Below are 6,570 nucleotides of genomic sequence, written 5' to 3'. Positions count from 1 at the left end.
CCTTGTCCCATTGCCCCCTTGTCCTCATGTCCCCTTTTCCCCTTGTCACCTTGGCCCCTTGTCATCTTGTTTCCTTGTCCACTTGTCCCCTTGCTCCCTTGTCCCCTTGACCAATTGCCCCTTATCCCCTAGTCCCCTTGTCCCCTTGTCCTCTTGACCCCTTGTCCCCTTGTTGCCCTGTCCCCTTGTCCCCTTTTATCCTTGTCCTCTTGTCTCTTTTCTCCTTCACCCCTTGTCCCCTTGTCCCCTTGCCCTTTTGCAGGTTTGGCCCCTTGTCCCCTTGACCACTTACCCCTTATCTACTTGTCCCCTTGTCCCCTTGTCGCCTTGTCCCCTTGTCGCCTTGTCCCCTTGTCTCCTTGATATCATGTCCCTTCTTCCCTAGGCCCCTAGTCCCCTTGCTCCTTGTCCCATTGTCTCCTTTTCCACTTCTCTCCTTGCCCCCTTGTCCCCTTGGTTCCTTGAGCCCTTGTCCCCCTCTCCCCTTGACCCCTTTTCCCCTTGGCCCCTTGTCCCCTTGTCCCCTTCTCTTCTTGTCCCACTGTCCACTTGTCCTCTTGTCCCCTTATCCCCTTGTCCCCTTATTCCTCTTTCCCCTTCCCCCTTTCTCCTTCTTTCCTTTTCTCCCTTTCTCCCCTTATTCCCTTATCCCCTTATCCCTTTTTTCAATTTCTCCCCGTCTCCCCTTCCTCCTTTCTCCCTTTATCCCTTTATCCTTATCTCTCTTTATTCCGTTACCCTTTTATCCCGTTCCCCATTTATCCCCATATCCTTTTCTCCCTTTCTCCCCGTAACCCTCCTTCCCCTTATCCCATTTCCTCTTATCCCTTTCTCCCCTACTCCCTTTCACCCCTTATCCCTTGTCCCCTAGTCCCCGTATCCGCTTGTCCCGTTTCCCCTTCTCCCCTTCCCCCCTTGTCCCCTCGTCCCCTTGTCCACTTCTTCCCTTGCCCCCTTGTTTCCTTTCCCTTTTGTCCCCTTGCCCCCTTGTCCCCTTTTCCCCTGTACGACTTGTCCACTGGTCTCTTTGCCCCCTTGCCCCCTTGTCACCTTGACCCCTGGTCCATTTGACCCCTTGTAACCTTGTCTCCTTGTCCCCTTGCCCTTTTTCTCCTTGTCCCTTGGTAAACTACCCCCTTGTCCCCTTTTCCCCTTCTCCCCTTGCCCCCTTGTCCCCCTGCCCCCATGTCCCCTTGCCCTCTTGTCCGCTTGGCCACTTGTCCCCTAATCCCCTTGACCACACTCCCCTTATCCCCATGTCCCCTTGTCCCCTTGACTCCTTGTCCCCATGTCCCCTTCCCCCTTTAGGCCCCTTGTACGCTTGTCCCCTTCTCCCATTGTCCCCTTGACCCCTCTCCCCTTGTCCCTTGTCCCCTTGTCCCCTGGTCCCCTTGTCCGCTAAACCCCTTGTCTCTTGTCCCCTAGTCATCTTGTCCCCTTGTCCTCTTGACCCTTTGCACCTTATCCCATTGCCCCTTGTCAGCTTGACCCCTTGTCCCCTTTTACTCTTCTCTCCTAGGCCCCTTGTCTTTTGTCCCCTTGTCCCCTTTTTCCCTCTTCCCCTTGACCTCTTGCCTTTTATCCCCTTGTCCACTTTTCCCCTTGACCTCTTTTACACTGTCCCCTTGTCCCCTTGACCACTTACCTCTTATCCCCTTGTCCCCTTTTCCCCTTGACCCCTTGTCCACTTGTCCCCTTCACCCCTACGCCTCTTCTCCGCTTGCCCCCTTGTCCCCTTGCCCCCTTGTCCCCTTGCCCCATTATCCCCATGTCCTCCAGTCCCCTTGACCATTTGTCCCCTTGTCCCTTTGCCCCCTTGCCCCTTTGTCACCTTGTCTTCGTGTCCCCTTCCCCCTATACCCTTGTCTTCTTAACCCCTTGCGCCTGGTCCCCTTGTCCCCTTGTCCACTTGCTCCCTTTACCCCTTGTCCACTTGCCCCCTTTTCCCATTTTCCCCTCACCCATTGTCCCCTTGTACCCTTGTCCCCTGGTCCCCATGTCCCCTTGACCCCTAGGCCCCTTGTCCCCTTGCTCCTTGTCCCCTTGTTCCCTTTTCCACTTCTCTCCTTGCCCCCTTGTCCCCTTGCCCCCTTGTCCCCTTACCCCCTTGTCCCCTTGTACCCTTCTCCCCTTGTCCTCTTGTCCCCTTATCCCCTTGTCCCCTTATTCCTTTCTCCCCTTCCCCCTTTCTCCCTCTTTCCCTTTCACCCTCTCTCCCCTGATCTTCTAATCCCCTTATCCCATTATCCCTTTTTTCCATTTCACCCTATCTCCCCTTCCTCCTTTCTCCCTTTATCCCTTTATCCCTATCTCCCTTTATTCCGTTATCCTTTTATCCCCTTCCCCCTTTATCCCCTTATCCTTTCCTACCTTTCTCCCCGTAACCCTCATTTCCATTATCCCATTCCCCCTTATCTCTTTCTCCCCTACTCCATTTCACACCTTATCCCTTGTCCCCTAGTCCCCGTGTCCGTTTGTCCCGTTTCCCCTTCTACCCTTGCCCCCTTGTCCCCTTCTCCCCTTGCCCCCTTGTCCCCTTGCCCCCTTGTCCACTTGTCCCCATGTCCCTTTGCCTTCCTGCCCCCTTGTTGCAATGTACCATGGTCCCCTTGACACCTTGTACCCTTGTCCCTTTGCCCCTTTTCCCCTCCTCCCTTGTTCCATTTGCCCCCTTGTCCCCTTGTCCCGTTACCCGTTTTCCCCTTGTCCCCTGGTCCCCTTGTCCTCTTGACCACTTGTACCCTTGTCCCCTTGATTCCTTATCCCCTTGTCCCCTTGACCCCTTGACCCCTTGTCCCCACTTCGCCTTGTCCCCTTGTAACCTTATCCCCTGGTCCACGTGACCCCTTGTACCCTTGTCCCCTTGACATGTTGCCCCTTGTCCCCTTTTCCCCTTCTTCCCTTGCCCCTTTGTCCACTTGCCCCATTTCCTCTTTTCGCCTTCTCCCCTTTCCCCTTGTCCCCTTGCCCCCATGTCTGCTTGTCCCCTTCTCCCCTTGTCCCACTTTCCCATTGTCCTCTTGTCCCCTTATTCCCTTGTCCCCTTATCCCTTTCTCCCCTTCCTCCTTTGTCCCTCTTTCCCTTTCTCCCTTTCTCCCCTTATCCCCTTATCCCTTTATCCCTTTTCCCCTTTCTCCTTATTTCCCCTTCCTCCTTTCTCCCTTCATTCCTATATCCCTTTCTCCCTTTATCCCGTTATCCCTTTGTCTCCTTCTCCCTATATCCCCTTCTCCCTTTTTCCCCTTTTCCCATTATCCCCTTCTCCCTTTCACCCCATATCCCTCTCTCCCATTATCCCATTCCCCCTTATCCCATTCTCCCCTACTCCCTTTCTTCCCTTATCCCTCTCTCCCCTTATCCTATTGGCCCGTATCCCTTTCTCCCGTACTCCCTTTCACCCCTTATCCCTTGTCCCTGTGTCCCCTTGTCCCGTTTCCCCTTCTTCCTTTGCCCCCTTGAACCCTGGCCCCCTTGTTCCCTTGTACCCTTCACCCTTCCCCCCAGGCCCCTTGTCCCCTTGTACCCTTTTCCCCTTCACTCCTTGCCCCCTTGTCCCCTTGACCAGTTGTCCCTTTCTCTCCTTGCCCCCTTGTCTCCTTGTCCCCTTGCCCCCTTGTCCCCTGGTCCCCCTGTCCCCTTGACTACTTGTCCCCTTGTCCTTTTGTACCCTTGTCCCCTTGCCCCTTGTCCCCTTGTCCACTACCCCTTTGTCCCCTATCCCCATCACCCCTTTTTCCCTTGTCTTCTTGACACCTGGTCCCCTTGTCCCCTTGTCCACTTGACCCCTTGGCCACTTGTCCCCTTGTCCACTTGTCCCCTTGTTCCCTTGTCCCCTTGACCACTTGCCCCTTATCCCCTTGTCCCCTTTTCCCCTTGACCCCTTGTCCCCTTGTCCTCCTGACCCCTTGTCCCCTTGTCCTCTTGACCACTTGCCCTTTATCCCTTTTTCCCCTTTCCCCTTCACCCCTTGACCACTTGTCCCCTTGTCCCTTTTTCCCCTTGCCCCCTTGTCACCTTGTCCCCTTGTCCCCTTGCCCCCTTGTACACTTGTCACCTTGTCCCCTTGTCCCCTTGTCCACTTGCCCCCTTGTCCCCTGGTCCCCTTGTCCCCTTGACCACTTGGCCCGTTGTCCCCTTGTCCCCTTGTTCCCTTGTCCCCTTGACCACTTGCCGCTTATCCCCTTGTCCCCTTGTCCCCTTTTCCCCTTGACCCCTTGTCCCCCTGTCCCCTTGTCCACTTGATCCCTTGTCCCCTTGACCATTTACCCCTTATCCCATTGTCTCCTTTTCCCCTTGACCCCTTGTCCACTTGTCCACTTGTCCCCTTCACCCCCAGGCCCCTTCTCCACTTGCCCCCTTGTCCCCTTGCCCCCTTGTCCCTTAGCCCTCTTGTCCCCATGTCCTCCAGTCCCCTTGACCATTTGTTCTCTTGTCCCTTTGCCCCCTTGCCCCCTTGTCACCTTGTCCCCTTGACCCCTTGTCCCCTTGACCACTTGCCTTTTATCCCTTTTTCCCCTTTCCCCTTCACCCCTAGGTCCCTTCTCCCCTTGCCCCTTTGCCCCTTACCCCCTTGTCCCCTTTTCCCCCTGTCCCCTTGACAACTTGTCCCCTTGTCCCTTTGTCCCCTTGCCCCCTTGTCACCTTGTCCCCTTGTCCCCCTGCCCCCTTGTACACTTGTCACCTTGTCCCCTTGTCCACTTGCCCCCTTGTCCCCTTGTCCCCTTGTCCCCTTGACCACTTGGCCCGTTGTCCCCTTGTTCCCTTGTCCCCTTGACCACTTGCCGCTTATCCCCTTGTCCCCTTGTCCCCTTTTCCCCTTGACCCCTTGTCCCCCTGTCCCCTTGTCCACTTGACCCCTTGTCCCCTTGACCATTTACCCCTTATCCCATTGTCTCCTTTTCCCCTTGACCCCTTGTCCACTTGTCCACTTGTCCCCTTCACCCCCAGGCCCCTTCTCCACTTGCCCCCTTGTCCCCTTGCCCCCTTGTCCCCATGTCCTCCAGTCCCCTTGACCATTTGTTCACTTGTCCCTTCGCCCCCTTGCCCCCTTGTCACCTTGTCCCCTTGTCCCCTTGCCCCCTTGTACCCTTGTCCCCTTATCCCCTTGCGCCTTGTCCCCTTGTCCCCTTGTCCACTTGCCCCCTTGTCCACTTGTCCACTTGCCCCCTTGTCCCATTTTCCCCTCACCCTTTGTCCCCTTGTACCCTTGTCCCCTGGTCCCCTTGGCCCCTTGTCCCCTTGTCCTCTTGTTCCCTTGTCCCCTTGACCACTTGCCCCTTATCCCCTTGTCCCTTTGTCCCGATGACCCTTTGTCCCCTTGTTGCCTTGTCCCCTTGTCCCCTTGTACCCTTGTCCCCTTCTCCTCTAGGCCCCTTGTCCCCTTGTCCCCTTTTCTCCTTCTCCCCTTGCCCCCTTGTCCCCTTGCCCTCTTGTCCCTTTGGCCCCTTGTTCCCTTGTCCCCTTGACCACTTGCCCCTTATCCCTTTGTCCCCTTGTCCCCTTGACCCCTTGTCCCCATGTCCCCTTCCTTCCTTAGGCCCCTTGTCCCCTTGTCCCCTTTTCCCCTTCTCTCCTTGCACCCTTGTCTGCTTTCCCCCTTCTCCCCTTCTCCACTCCTCCCATTCTCATTTTCTCCCCTTCTCCCCTTGCTCCTTGTCCCCTTGTCAACTTCTGCCCTTGTCTTCTTGGCCCCATAGAAATTAATCAGTAAAGCGATCGTGTGAACAGAGTATTATGAGACGGTGCAGTCTCTTACGAGGTTAGAGTGACTTTTGGCGTCTTTTATGGCACTGGCATAGGCCCACTACTCTTCATACCATATATACCTAAGATATTGATGAAATAGTGTACAGTAAACTACGGTTACTTGCAGACGACGCAGTTTACAGTGATCCCCGTTGCAGTAAAAATATGGATGAATTAATGTACGACCTTACTGCAATCCAAGCATGGTGAGATACGTAGAGACTTGAGTCAAAATTTGAAAAAATGCGAAGTGATGAATTTCTGAGAAAAATAACTTCCCACAACAGTGCTATTATATTCAGAGTAGAGACTGTAGAATCCGTCGTTAAAACTTTCGCGGATACTCGACAAATTTCCGAACTAACAGGTCAAGCTAATCGTAAATTGAGTTTTCTTAAAAGATTACCAGAAAAATGCGACGACAAAATAAGCTTGCTGACAGTAGCCAATTGAAAAAATCAACTGTCTACTTCTCCCTCATTATACCCCGTTTGGAATACGCTGCCTGTGTTTGAGATCCTCATTTAATAGACTTAAAAACAGAGTTGTAACGGGCGTAGAGAAGAGCTGCCGGGTACGTGGAAAGTCGTAACGACAGTCTTGCTGCTGTTACTGATCTCTTAGATCAACTCGAATGGAAATCTTTGTCAGACCGTAAACTGAAAGCAAGGTTATACCTGCAAGGCTGTACTCGATATGTATCTCTAAGAACACTTTAATTTCCAATGAAGGTAGCCATATATCGCGAACGCCAACATACTACTGTAGATCAGATAGTAAAAACAAAAAATAATAGAGAATGACCGTAGATGCAGAATTTTGTT

Source organism: Ischnura elegans, chromosome 1, assembly GCF_921293095.1.
Source record: "Ischnura elegans chromosome 1, ioIscEleg1.1, whole genome shotgun sequence".
Classification (NCBI taxonomy): Eukaryota; Metazoa; Arthropoda; class Insecta; order Odonata; family Coenagrionidae; genus Ischnura; species Ischnura elegans.
Note: the sequence above shows the minus strand (reverse complement) of the source record.